Here is a 14,368-nt window from a genome sequence, read left to right on the forward strand (position 1 = left end):
ATAAGATCTATGGATACGACGAAAATTATTTTATTGAATGTACCAGAACGAGAATATTTAAACGAACACATCTAAACTCGAATTATCACTGAGACCTTGCGAAAATATATCCTCAATTGGACTCTCCAAGGCTGCCCCACCAGTGTAAGCCACCATCTCATTGCTGGATGTCAACATTTGAGGGGATAAAACGGTTGCAGTTGTTCACAATGACACAGTAGTGATATCTGTACTATTGAAACAAGATACAATCTGAAATGTACAAATTTTTTGGCAATGCGCCTACGTAGCTCGCGCAAAACGTGCTTACAAAGGACGACCGCGTATTCAAAGCGGTGCTCGTGTTGTGTTTTACCGCACTGCAAGAAAAAGTTAAAATTCGGCATCATACAAATCACACGTATTTGATTTGTGTTGCAACAAAGGCTAGGCTTAAATGAGTTTTATTGGGAAGTCAGGACGTGCATTGCCAGATTTTAATATACTGCGTTTCGCCTTCTTTGCAACCTGCGTCCGGAAGCGGGGCCAAGGTATCCAGGACGGGCCCTGGCGCCAGCCGAAACGCATATTCCCATTGCCGGATTGTCATACAGTGGCGCGCAATCACAGCCACCTCCGCATTTTGGTCCAGGTCCAATGGTCATGCACTGAAAGAACAGAAGAGAGAGATGAAAATGATTGCGCTTCGCAACTACGTGAAAAAACCATCGGAGATGCTTTTAAAATTTATGCTTCTGAATGTACGGAATATAACAAAACTCATCTTAAGTCACATCTTTAACCTGTTCTGATTTTTGCTTCAATACCACAAGACTGAAAGGAAAGGTTGAGGAGTTTCATTCATGTCACATTTTATGCGAACATTAATGCACATGGTTTAGTACCTCCTTGCACTAAATCCGCTAAGGCCTCGAAATCCTACTTCATCAGGTGTTTAGAACAGCACCTTCCAATTGTGGTCCTTTTAAAAGAAACTGTACTTATAATAATAAGCTTTTATTTGCAGTCACGAAATTTTGAAGTGTACCGGTTTAGTGGACTCTTAAACAATATTTTACAAAATATGGTAGAAATATATAAAGCTAGTAGATTTCGCCAACGTAATTGGTGTGCTACTCCAGGCTCAAAATTTCTAGTGTGTCATAAGCCGTACACAATTAGGACGCTTGTGATGACGATCCTGAACAGAGGACCGCGTCAAGGCAGCGCTGGTATTACAAACCATTCGGCCAAGTGATGCGCGTGTTCTCAATGCGCTCTTGAGCCGCTGCTGAGGGTGGCTGCTGTTGTTTGCACATTCCGGTTGATAAATACAGCGTTATAACAGAAAGGAAATTATTAATGTCTATTGCTGCGTAGTCATTTAGCCGTGCCTAAAAGAAAGCTACACTACATGTTTATCGACAGGCTTGGGCTAAGTGAATATTCTTCGCAAAATTATTATTATTTGCAAATACTGTTTGCCGGGATGCCGTTACAGTGGTGGGGCGTGACACTTGAGGAGTAGCATGTTTCCTCTTAATTATACAAAAATGCAAAGATCCAAAGTCATCGTCATATAAACAATCGTATTTCTTGCAACGTAATTTTTTTGTACAGAAGCAGTGTTAATAAACGTCCACTTTAAAAGGAGTTATTTCACACAGAAAAGGGAAAATGAAAACATTTCTAAATTCCAGGCTTTTCCCTTAGGCGAGGTGTAGTGAACAAGTGGTTAGGCGTAAGATATTGAAGAAACTTTTTAGCGCGAAATGGAGAAAGCTTTTTCGAACGTTGTTAATGTACTGGACTGTAAGAGAGATGCTAGTAAATCATTCCATTCTGCTATCCTCCTCGGAAAGTAAGAATTAGCGTACACTATAATGCGTGGGTTCGGGGTTTGGTAACAGTATTCATTGCTTGCTCTCAGATGTGTAAGCTGTTTTCGGACCAAGTAATGGGAGCTATTGAACTGTAGTGCTCACCTCGAGTGACAGCCGCAAAAGAGACATCAAGCTGTACTTATATGCTGTACATTTGTAATTTGAATTTACAATGACAGAAAGAACATTCCACGTTTCTAATAAATAAGCGTGATATGCTTAGTAATTTATTCTCCTACTTTTGGAGCACCTTTTATTCAGGTTGTGTGTTTTGCGCAGTTGTACGTGTCAAAGTGTACCCAGTCTCGCACTCGTCCGACACATTTTGAACCTAATCGAAACTCTTGCTCTCACAAGTTAAAAATCAACTCCGTACATTGTGGGCATCCAGTATTAGACACACCTGCGCTGGAAAGGCGATTGCATCAGTGCAGCGCTTGATTATAGAATTATATTTTAGAACCAGGAGACAACCTAAGATACCAAGATACTCAACACACAAACCGGTTGTTGCCGATCGCAAAGAGGAAGGAAACTCTCAAGTCCTACGAATATCAGAAAATATGGCAATGAATCGCAATGTTTAAGAAATTCAGCTGTGTAATACGCAGCAGCAAAAAATTGCAATAAGAATTTAGCTCTGGTTCAAGTACTGTCGAACCTGGTCAGAGAACGAAATCTGTGGCGTAGCGGGCAACTGGACGCGGCTTGGTGTCTGTAACGTTGAGTGCGTTCCGGACAACTTCGCAGCTCGTTTAATTGGAGCATCTGTAAGTTACACGCTGGTAAATAAATTATTCATGAACGCCTGAGTACACAACTGGAAGATACGTTTTTAAGACATCTGTGCATTTACTAGACCCGCGCCATCCACTGGACCATTGCCGTACATTGCGTGTTGCGGTTTCAGTAGGCGGTGCATGATGGCGCTACGACTGCACGCCATGCACGAAAGAAATTCACCAGAAGCGTTCCTCGCTACTCGGTTAATCGAGATATCTGCAGTTTACATGCTCGTTAAAAAATTATTCATGCACGCCTCAGTACATATCTCGAAGGTACGTTTTTTAGACATCTGTGCATTTACTAGACGCGCCTTCAATCATTTTGAAGAGTTTGTTGCCTCGATGCGTCGTGTTATGACGCATTAGCTATGTGCTCCGAATCGCCTCTTTTCTCGTGCTTCCTTGCTTATGTGGGTGTTGATTTTCCACTGTTTTCATAGTGCTTGCAGATAGCTCATGTACATAAAAACCGCATCATTGTAATAAATGCCATGTTGAAAAAAAAAGTCATGGACGAGTGGAAGCGTCCGTGTCTCGCATGCCGGATGGCCGTTTTCTATTCCCACCTACACCACAATTTTCTTCTCTTCTTCCTTTATTAATTTAGGCCGCTTCAAGGTCATATCTGCGCCGTGACATGACCTGCAAGGTTTGTACGCGAGAAGTGAAGCTTCCGCTCTGAAATCGCGCGCACGCGTCGCTGAATAGTTTTGGCGCTCAGCTGCTGACCCGAAAGACGCGGGTTCGATCCCTGCCGCGGCGGGCAAATTTTTTTTGATGCGAAATTTTAGAGGCCTGTATACTGTGGGATGTCACTGCACGTTATACACCCCAGGTGCTCGAAGTTTTCGGAGACCTTCACAACGGCGTCCCACATAGCTTGAGTCCCTTTGGGACGATAAACCCCGTTAAATCAAAGCAAAATCGGGCACTTCTCAACGCCACAGTGTGGCGCAAGTAGCCAGTACGTGGAAGTAAATCAAGTTGTCCCTTTGCGTTCATAAGTATTGACGTCAAAATGATGTGTTCAGCTACAAAAATTTTGGATTTCGTCACGACCCCCCCCCCCCCCCCCCCACACGTGCTCCGCAAACTTATTTCAGAAAAAGCTTCCAGCAAATCTCTATTTCCCCACGCCACGCGTCGTTGCGCTCTCCATATATATTCTAGCGCGAAACATTGACGTTAACCGTCCCGGTTGTTCCAAGTCGCCGCAGTCTTCCCTATTCCGCCTGCACCGCTCTGCGGTGTCTAACTAGCTTCGGCTTAGAAAAAATGACCACCTGGATCCTGTGTTGTGGGGCGAACACAGTTTTAGAATTACTTTATATTTAAAAAATAAATCGCCCCCCTCTATATCTGTGTATTCGCCTCAAAATAAATAACACCCTTCCAAAAGCTACGCTGTTAGTGCGAGATATTGTCACGTAGTGGTGACGGCAGTCGAAGCAGCGATGAAGACGGACGAAAGGGTCTTCTAAAGGAACTGTTTATTGGGCTGACTTGCACCCAAAATGGACTGAATCACTCGGCGGCGGCGAAGCAACAAGCGTGCTCGGCGGTCGTCCAACAGAATGCCCGCCGCTGTCGGCCGTGCTCAATTTAAAGCTGATAGCGAACATTCGAGATAAAGGGCGCAAAGTTACTAGAACATTCCGGAACAACGTAGAATCAGCTTTGCCTGGCTGCGATCAATCGAGATTAATCTAGTCGCGTCATGCGTCGCAAACAAAGCGATAAGGTGGTGTCGCGGCAGATTTGAAAAACGAACAAACACTGGAAATATTCGCGGCATTACTCCCCTCTCAAAGAAGCATCGACCCGATGCATTAAAACAAATAATGCGACTAGTAAGGGAAAAAAACGGATCTTGCGAAAATAGAGCATGGAAATGCAGCGGCCTTTAGCGCGCATAATACGGCTTCAGACGGACTACATGGACAACTTCTGGTCGTACGCGGCGTCGCTGGGATGCAGTCATTGCGTCAGGGATGACTTCATAATCCAGTTCACCCAGCCGACGAAGAGCCTTGTACGGGCCGAAATTGCGGCGCAAAAGCTTTTCACTCAATCCACGGCGGCGAATGGGTGTCCACACCCAGACTTGGTCTCCTGGCTTGTATTCCGCGTTGCGTCTTCATAGGTTGTAGCGTCTGGCGTCGGACCGCTGCTGATCTTTGATCCGTAATCGGGCAAGCCTTCGAGCTTCTTCTGCGCGTTGAAGGTAGGCGGCAACGTCGACATTCTCTTCTTCTGTAACGTTGGGCAGCATGGCGTCTAGCGTGGTCGTGGCATCCCTGCCATGGACGAGCCTAAAAGGCGTCATCTGGGTGGTCTCCTGCACTGCGGTGTTGTAGGCGAAGACGACATAAGGCAGGATGACATCCCAGGTTTTATGTTCGGCATCGACATACATAGCGAGCATATCGGCGATGGTTTTGTTCAGGCGCTCGGTCAGTCCGTTGGTCTGCGGATGGTATGCAGTTGTCGGTGGCTGGTTTGACTGTAGCGCAGGATGGCTTGCGTGAGTTCCGCCGTAAATGCTGTTCCTCTGTCCGTGATGAGCACATCGGGGGCGCCGTGTCGAAGAAGAATGCACTCCACGAAAAATTTGGCCACTTCTGCTGCTTTTCCGTTCGGTAGGGCTTTCGCCTCGGCGTAGCGGGTCAGGTAGTCGGTCGCTATGATGATCCACTTATTTCCAGATGTTGACGTTGGAAAAGGGCCAAGCAAGTCCATGCCAATCTGCTGAAAGGGTCTTGAGGGAGGTTCAATGGGGTTCAGAAATCCTGCTGGTCGTGTGGGAGGAGTCTTTCGTCGCTGACAATCTCGGCATGTTTTCACATAGTGTGCGACATCGGCAGACAGTCGGGGCCGTGATCATATAGTGGTTTATACCTTGCGTTGTGGCCGCAATAACCCAGGACCTCCGACCTAGAAGTGACTATCGACGGCCGGAAAGTTACCGCTCTAGTCGACACAGGAGCCGATTACTCGGTGATGAATGGAACATTCGCTGCGCAGCTCAGAAAAGTCACAACGGCTTGGGACGGCCCACAAATTCGCACCGCTGGGGGCCACCTCATTACGCCATCAGGACGATGCACAGCGCGAGTGACTGTCAAAGGACATACCTATCCTGCGACCTTTGTTGTGCTACCGCAATGCTCCCGCGAAGTGATCTTGGGTATGGATTTCCTTAATGAGCATCAGGCGATCATCGACCTGCGATCCAAGCTGATCACGCTTTCGACAGACGAAGCCATCGCTTCGATGAAAACTCGGGAAAATCACGTTGCCCTAAGTGTCCTGGAGGAAGAAGTGAGCGTCCCACCCCGTTCAAGCGTTATCGTGACCGTAGGCGCCACGAAAGCCATAAACACTGAAGCCATCATCGAGGGGAACATGCAGTTGCTACAAACACTGGAAATATTCGCGGCAATATTTTACTACAGACGCTTCAGGGCTTCCCCGAAGCCGAAGAATTGTGTACGTTGCCTTTTGAGACTGGTAATGAACGAGACGCTCAAGGATAAATGGCTGCAGCAACTAGGTTGTAGTAATACTGCGACACGCGTATATAGCAAGGAAAGTCGGATATGTCAGTGAGTGGGACAGGAGCTAAGAGCGCTGAGGGAATTACAAGCAGTGAGAAACTAGCATTAAACTAGTAGAATCTGCATTTCATAATAGAATAGACAGCGTATAGGCTCGTTTGTTCTTGGGACAATGAAGACTGGCGCAGGGGCTAGAACCGCTGTGTTCATAAAAATAATCATTACACTAGCTACGATAGGGCAGCAGCACTAGCTCCGAACAAAGAGCGAAAGTACCCGATGAAACATGCACGACGTACAATGCAGAAGTATTGAAACGTTTGAAGGCCTTCGATGGAAATGGTTTTATGGGCGCTCGTACTGCGAGGTAAAAAGTCGGAGACAGGTGAGTGACTTGACGCTCGAGAAAAACAAAACTATTTAATAAAGTACGGTACAATCTTAACCTTATTTCTTTTCCTTTGCATTAGTTCAATTTCAAGAACATATTTCAAGAATATACTTGCAGAATTTAAGAGCTACCGGAATAAACTTACGTCTACGCTGAGGAAAGCTAAGGATTCATACCTAATAGATATGTTCGATGCTGAAACTGCACTGCGGCCAGATGCAGCCTGGCGCAAGTTGAACTCTTTGGTGCGTCCCGGTACTCCTACGCTTACACTTGGCACCTTTAGGCATGGGGAAAAAGACCTCTCCGGTGTTCCATTGGCAGATGCTTTCAATCACTTTTTTATTCAGCAAACGAAAGATAATGAACTCGATGGGAGTTCCATTAGAAACTACGCTCAGTACGTGCGAGGAAACGATAGGATAAGTTCGCTGTTCTTGGCCCCGACTGAAACAGCTGAGGTTTTCTCTTCCATCAATAACTTGAAGAATAGTAAAACGCTGGATGTAAATGGCTTCCAGATATTGCCCGTAAAATATGTACTTGACATACTGTGCCCGATTATTACCTATATTTATAATTTGATTCTCTCTACTGGGGTTTTCCCTACAGGAATGCAAATTGCTCGAGTGATACCCATTTTTAAAAAAGGTGATAAGAACCTATTCACAAACTACCGACCGATTTTTATACTGCCTGTGTTTTCCAAAGGCATCGAGAAAATAATACATCACAGAGTGACTTCTTATTTTGACGAAAATCACTTATTTCTAGATTTTCAACATGGATTCAGGAAGAAAAGATCTACAGAGACAGCACTTCTAACTCAAAAAGAAATTATAATTAAGGCATTCAGTGAAAACAAGCTCACCATGGGTATTTAAATCGATTTTACTAAGGCCTTTGACCTCATAAATCATGATATTCTTCTTTTTAAATTGGAAAGGTATGGTGTGCGGGGCCTAGCGCTAACCCTATTACAATCTTACTTATCTCACAGAACCCAATATGTAGATATAAACACAGCATCCTCTCCTACCCTCCATATAACATGCGGAGTGCCCCAAGGAAGCATTCTTGGGCCTTTGCTATTTTTAGTTTATATAAATGACATCGTCTACAGCGCTAGTAATGTTCAGGTTGTGTCATTTGCAGATGACACAACTTTTTTTGTCACAGGTATATCCGAGGCCGAGGTTGAAAGCAAAACAAGCGAAGCCCTTAATAAACTGCACTCATGGGCAGATGCAAACTCCTTGCGCATAAATCCGTCAAAAACACAAATTCTGTTATACCTCCCTAAGGGAAAGAAAATATCTAGGCCTCTCAAAATAGCCTTAAACAGCCAACCAATAGAGCTTGTGACTTCTGTAAAAACACTGGGCGTTATCTTTTCTCACAACCTAACTTGGAATGCGCACATAGAACACATTTGTTCGAAAGTTTCCTCAGTTCTAGGTATACTTGGTCGCTTTAGACATATTTTTCCAGTAAGGGTAAAGATGTTGCTCTACAACGCGTTAGTACTAAGTCATATCCAATACTGCAGCTTGGTTTGGGGAGCAACAGGGGTAACATATCTTCATAGATTTCATTTGCTGCAGAAAAAAGCCGTCCGGTCCATAGCAAATGTGCCATTCCTTTTCCCCACAAGAAATATCTTTATAAAGTATGATATCCTTCCAATCTTCGCGTTATACTTTTACAGGCTTCTATTATGCTATAAATACTCTTCACAACAACGTGACAATCCCTTTATTGTTCTTGGACAACTGAGAGAAAATAACAGCTGCCGTAACACTAGATACAAAGAAACTTGGATCACTCCAACACCAAGAACTTACTCTATGAACCAGTCCTTAAGTTACAACCTTCCCCTCTTGCTAAACAAACTAATCCATGACAATTTTGATATTACCAGAAATTCAAAACACAATATCCGTGACTACTGCCGAGACAATTTCAATCTGTGAAAGAAGCAGACATGATATATTTTAGTATATTTTAGTGATGTAAACATTTGCTTTGAGTACATGTGTGTATTGCGACTTTCGTTTTGCATGTGTGTTCGCGCTTCGCGTAAATGTGGATTTGCATCGGATACCCATGACATTACTAATTGATGTAAATGATGTGACCCTCGCCTTCGTTCTGTACTGCCACTGTCTCAAGGAGTCGGGACCTCCAGTCAAGCTGTTACCACAGCTTTTAGTCCCGGCTCCTCCTTTGTAAGAAAGGAAAATAAACTTGAACTTGAACTTGATATCCTGAGCGGTAGCCCACTATGGCCTGTTCTAATTTAATGGGTGCTTTCTTGCGATTACCTCATTGCTGGTTAACCGAACTCTCGGAACTGTCGATAAGATCATTCCGCCGTTTTGAATGCACTGCTCTTCCGTTGAAGGAAAAAGGTGGCTTCAAATATTCTCCGAGTTCGACCTGGTCGTCATCTGTCTAGCGAAATTCACTGCAGGAGGAAAGACTGGCTCATCGACCAGGTGCAGCCGATGCGGCGCCTTTATCCACGCAAACCATACTAGAGTCATTCGTCCACATTGCGTTTTCACTACCAGCTACTGTTCTTAGACATAAAAGCCACACAGATAACCTAGCCATGTTAAGATATCTGCAGTTCGCACTGCGTTTCCAGTCCATTCGCATTTGGTTTTCTTGATCGCAGCTTGGACGCCAGTTACTCGCTTTCCTTCGACTCGCCTGTCTTCCTGTTCCTAATATTACCGCGAACACTTTTTTCCCGTAGCTATCTGCGCTGTTCGTAATGTACGCTAAAGCATCTTTCTTACCCTCCAGTTTGTGGCAAATAGGCGCCTACTGGCAAAATCATCATTATCAACATCGTAATGACCTAGATGCGAACTCTGTGGAAGGAGGGCTTCTCCCATAGTCCCTCAAATAAATCTGTTCTGCGTGAGCTACAGTAACCGCATCACCGCATTCAAATCCAATCGAATCAAATCAAATCATATCAAATTTATTATCTAGTAAATGGATGGCCGCCCGGGCTAAAAGCTGTACAAATGAGCTTGACAAAGGCCCAGGAAACCAAAACATGGTAAGGCAGCAGCAAACCGAAACGAGTGAACAATTCATGAACAATACACAAGTAGACAAAAAAGCGCATAAACACATACATCAGTGTAAAACAAAAGAGAAAAGCTAACATATGGCTTGTCAATAATAAACAGATGTAGATGCAGTTCAGAAATATGGAATAGTTCGTAAAGACTTGGATAATAACCGAAGTAATTAAGGATTCAGGAATGCAGACTTAAATTGGCAAAAAGCAACTTCTCAACTGTTTTGCAGTAATTCCTGTAATTTTTTAAGAAAAAATGAAAGATTATGAGCCGAGGATTGTAGTTTGTTATTGGTGTCAGTACAGTCAAGTGTCAGTACATCGAGTGCTGACAATAATAGTACGAAGCTCAAGAGCTGCAACCTGTGCTAAGGAATTGCACTCATACCTGCGGAAGAAAACCACATTACTAATGAGTAAGCATTGTATGGCTAATAAGCGGATTCGGCGTGGACTAGATAATCTCGGTTCTATAACGGAGGAACTAGATGGTATATCGGAAAAAGAATGGTATCGTCGGATAGAGCATCGAAAGAGGATGTGCAAGTGACAAAATGCTTAAGGTGGGTAATTAATTAGAGCCAGAAATGTCCAAAAGTGGGCGGAGCCAGAGCAACAGTGGGGCTAAATTTGAAAACACCGGAAGTAGGCCGAGCTAAAGCATGGCACAGATCTGAAAATCTGGAAGTGTGGACGGATCAAAGCGGGGCGCGAAATTTGAAAACGAAGCGTTGCGCGAAGTTTGAAAACTTAAAATGTGAAATGATGGAACTTGATTATTTTAGACCAATAGAGGCAAAGAGGGGAGAGGAGGCGTCACTGCATACGCATTCCTCCAATGAGGGTACCGCAATGATACCATAATTTTTTGCAACAAAAGAAATTCATAGCTACAGTCCACATGGATTATAGTGAGCGATGCACCGGAGCACGGGGAGGCTGCACTGTCCTGTTCAAAGCCTGAAGAACAGCTCTAGCTGATCGACAGGGCTCGCAAGACTGCAAATGCCACTGGAACCCTGAACAGACGGACCCACATACGCCGGGAGAATCCTTCTTGACAATAAAGTTTTTCATCCTGCGATTAATACCGGACGTTGCTTCTAAGTTTACGATGAGACGGATAATTTTTCTTTTCAAGACGGCAAGTTTGCTCTTATTTGCTTTAGTTGTTGTTGCCCATACTAGGGTACACTAATTTATCTGAGAGAAAAATACAGCGTAATATATTTGTAGTTTAGCGCTTATGGGAAGGAATGTGCGGCATTGTAAAATACTTATTACATATATCCCGACTATTCGGGCGCCCTCCACTACGGCACCTCCTCCTTTCTTCTTTCACTCCCTCCTTCATCCCTTCCCTTACGGCGCGGTTCAGGTGTCCAACCATATATGAGATACTGCGCCATCTCCTTTACCCAAAAATCAATTTAAAAATTAAAAAACATATATGCGATTACATATATTAGATTCCATTAATGTGAGAAAAAAAGAATACACCAAGAACCTTAATTTTCTGAACTATTTCTATATGCTGGTCATGAAAATGAGTGAAGGTAGCGGATGAACTACTTTATTCTTGTCACGGAAGATAGCAGATTTGGATTTAAATGGGTTAACCTTGATTTGCTTTACAGTAGTCCATGCTGACAGCTTTTTGAGGATATGATTGAATCTTGATATTATTTGGCTGATATTACTCTCAGAACTTAGTAAGGTACTATCGTCAGCCTAGATCACGAATTGAACTGAGGCGTCGATTGTCACGTGTAACAGGAAGTTTGAAATAGAAGTATTAACTGAAGAAGTTTGGAGAAGATAACGAGGATGACGGTAGGCATGACGTGTATTAACCCTAGAATAAAGAAGTAGTATTCGGTGAGGTGGGAAGAGATGATTGGTGGAGAAGAGAAGACGAAGACGACGACGACAAGGATGACCTGTACCAATGCGAAGGTTACAAAAGCGAGAGGGATAGTGTGGCAAGGGGGGGAGAACAGAGAAGCGGAGGCTCCGGCATGTAAGGGACGCCTCGGCTGGAAGAGAGCAACGCCGGCTACTGCTCCGGTGATGTCGAGTTCCACGGCGTCGCATCGTAGACTTCCTGCCATTCGTGAGCCCGTTCTGGGGAGTCAACGGTGCACGCAACTGCCTGATACGCCCAGCGGTGCCTCCAGCGCTGTTTCCACCCATCCGGGTGGTGCCCACAACGCCAACATCACCGGCATCACCTCCACGGTCACTTGGACCGGGAGCTCATACGACGCCGCCAACGACGCCGCCAGCGACGCCAGGCTGAGAAATTCGAACTCCACTTCGACGCCAGCTACCTGAATGCCAATGATTGGACCCATGCAACGCTTCAACAGCACCGAACCGTAAGCACGAACGCCGAAGGCTAGTAGACGGGGTGTTCCCGGGACGTGTATATTGATAGTCTGTGTTTTGTGTCAGTTTTGGGAGTCGCTGCTAGTGTCACGTAGGATGTATTAAATGTACGTCGGTGTGGGTGCACCTGTCGCCTAGTCCATTCTCTGGGCCCTTGTGTTTTCCTGGGATCCGTGACATAGTTAAGTGGCGAGCCTGCCTGCAGGATTCATTTCCTTGTTTCTCTTTGTTTTGTCATGGACCTTGTTTGTTTTGTCTCGGAGCTAACAGAGCTCGTGAGGCAGAAGAGCGGAAGGCTAAAAGAGCTCCGGAGGCAGAAGAACGAGAGGAAAGAAGTATAGAACGGAAGGAGTTTCTTTTGTGGAAACAGGTTGGAGAATATGCGGAGATCACGAACAATGATCAGCGTTCCTTAGCGGCTACAGAATCTCCCAGACCGGCCAAAGTTGTCCAAGAAAGCTTATGGCTCCTTTTGATGACAAAATAGATGATTTGTACGCGTATCTGCAATGATTCTAGCGGATAGCTTTGCGGCAAGGCTGGGAGCGCAGGGAATGGGCCACGGCATTGAGCATGTGTTTAGTGGAGGAGGCGCCGAATGTGCTTGGGAGGATGCCTGCTGCTGACATTAGGGGCTACGAGAAAGTCAAGAAGGCACTCCTCCAGATATTCAGGTCTACGGCAGAGGATTTTCGCGAGAAATTTCGCACCGCGAAACCTGAGGACACTGAAACCGCTAAGGAGTTTTCCTGCAGGCTGACCAACTATTTTGACAAGTGGCTTGATATGTCAAACACTGAAAGGAGTTTTGAATGGGTGCGTGACAAGCTGTTAACAGAGCAGTTTTTAGCATGTTGCAGTCCAGAGCCAGTGCTATTCCTGAAAGAAAGTTGTGTTTGTTCGACGAGTTTGCTGACACTGCGGACCAATTCGTTGAGGTTCAAGGGCTGAGAAATATGATTAAGGCAAAGGAGGAAACTCAATAGGTCCTAGAGACAGATGCAACAAAACCAAGAGCCTATGGCGATGCATCTAAGGCGCCAGTAAGGTGTTCCCTCTGTGCCCATGTCGGACACCGTGCAGTTGACTGCCGGATTAGTAGCGTTGGCAAAAGACCCAGGTTCTGTGTCAAGGATGTAAGAGGAGAGGACATACTGTGGACGAGTGGAGATATAGAACGCAGGACCGAGATGCATGCGATGTCGACTCTCTGGTAGTACTCGTCACACCACCTGAAGTTCCGCGGCTAAACTGAGAGCGAACGCCGCTGGTAAATGAGGCGGTGAGTGGAGCACCCAAGTCGAAATCAGCAGTGCCGGTGGTGGTTGGGCAAATAGGGGACCGTCCTGAATTGGTGCTTAGAGATAGCGGAGCCAACGCAGTTTTGGTTTGGAGAAGTCTGGTTAAGGACGAGGATCTTACAGGGGAAGCGTCGGTCGTCACTCTTGTGGATAGCAGTCAGGTACCTTGCTGAAGCCAGGATACTAGTGTCCACGCCGTATTATACTGGACAGGTAGTGGCAAAATGCGTAGACCAACCCATCTACGATCTCATCTTGGGAAACATTACGGCTGCAAGAAGTGTCGAGAACCCCGATCCCGAGTGGAGGATGCTCGACGTTGAGGAACACCCACAGAAGGAAAGGCCCAAGGCAGCTCAGGCGGGTGATGGGGTAGTCAGTTTCTCGTCGGCAGCGGAGAAAAGCGCTCAAGTTACAGCCCGAGCAACACAGTGTCGGCATTCTACTCCCGTTACGATGTGTCTGAGCGTAACACTAGGCGAAATTGGAATTAGGAAAAGAGAAGACCCGAGCTTGAATACCTGCTTCGAAAGAGTTGGGGAAGAAGTGAAAGCAAAGAGGAGTCATACGTCATTCGAATATCAATTGGTAAACGGTCTTCTGCACGGGGAATGAATTTTTAGCTCGGGAAGGCGGGTCAACCGCTGGTGTTACCGAGAGATCTGCGAGAGACTGTGTTGCGCATAGGAGCTGACGTCATTATGGCCGGACACCAGGGTGTTCACTAAGCGGTGTCTAGAATCACCGAGTTCTTCTGGCCAGGTGTCCAGAGTGAATTTAAACGCTTTGTTCGCTAGTTTGACGTTGTGCCAGCACACAGTTCCAAAGGGAAGAGTTGGTTCCGTACCTCTGGGCAAGATGCCAGCCATCCACCTATTCAGCGAGTGGCTGTTGACATTGTGGGGCCAATCTCTCCTGTATCCGCCAAAGGCAATAGATATTTGCTCAACCTGGTTGACGTGGCCACTCGTTATCCTGACGTTATTC

General features: G+C 45.5%; 1 long non-coding RNA gene across 3 annotated transcripts in view; it reads right to left on the bottom strand.

Annotated features, from left to right (window-relative positions):
- Window positions 1–403: 403 nt before the first annotated feature.
- LOC144130117 (uncharacterized) overlaps window positions 404–14,368 on the bottom strand; it is a 51,658-nt gene continuing 37,693 nt past the window's right edge. For 2 of the 3 annotated variants that reach the window (XR_013313975.1, XR_013313976.1), the window contains exon 3: window positions 428–647. This is a non-coding gene — a long non-coding RNA (uncharacterized LOC144130117). Of the gene's footprint in view, window positions 648–14,368 lie in introns of all 3 variants that reach the window. The other variant, XR_013313974.1, reaches the window with a different exon arrangement.

The sequence above is a fragment of the Amblyomma americanum genome, chromosome 4 (assembly GCF_052857255.1).
Source record: "Amblyomma americanum isolate KBUSLIRL-KWMA chromosome 4, ASM5285725v1, whole genome shotgun sequence".
NCBI lineage: Eukaryota > Metazoa > Arthropoda > Arachnida > Ixodida > Ixodidae > Amblyomma > Amblyomma americanum.